The sequence below is a fragment of the Buceros rhinoceros genome, unplaced genomic scaffold (assembly GCF_000710305.1).
Source record: "Buceros rhinoceros silvestris isolate BGI_N320 unplaced genomic scaffold, ASM71030v1 scaffold20897, whole genome shotgun sequence".
Lineage (NCBI taxonomy): Eukaryota > Metazoa > Chordata > Aves > Bucerotiformes > Bucerotidae > Buceros > Buceros rhinoceros.
The window spans coordinates 1,314-1,570 of NW_010421828.1; the positions used below are offsets into that span (position 1 = coordinate 1,314).

The following is a 257-nucleotide window of genomic DNA, read 5'->3' on the forward strand; positions in this document are numbered from 1 at the left end:
GCGTGGGTTTGGGAAGCTGCCGGGCTTTTGCCGGCGCGTTCTGCGACGTGGTTCAGTCAGAATTCCCCTTCCGAGGTCATCTGTAAACCCTGACAGACACTCGGGGAGTCAGTCACGGCAGCTGTCACCCAGGGCCAGCAGCCCGGGGGGCGTTTCCCCACCAGCCCAGAGGAGGGAGGGCACCAGAGCCCCGCTGGTTCTCTGCTCGGCTCTACTGCAAAGCCGCCACAACAGCCAGAGGAAGCCACAGACTCCCC

At 64.6% G+C, this 257-nt stretch overlaps 1 protein-coding gene across 1 annotated transcript in view; it reads right to left on the reverse strand.

The window, feature by feature from the left end:
• LOC104496676 (cyclic AMP-dependent transcription factor ATF-7-like) overlaps positions 1-257 on the reverse strand; it is a gene marked incomplete at both ends in the record, with an annotated part of 12,017 nt that overhangs the window by 304 nt on the left and 11,456 nt on the right. The window lies entirely within an intron of this gene.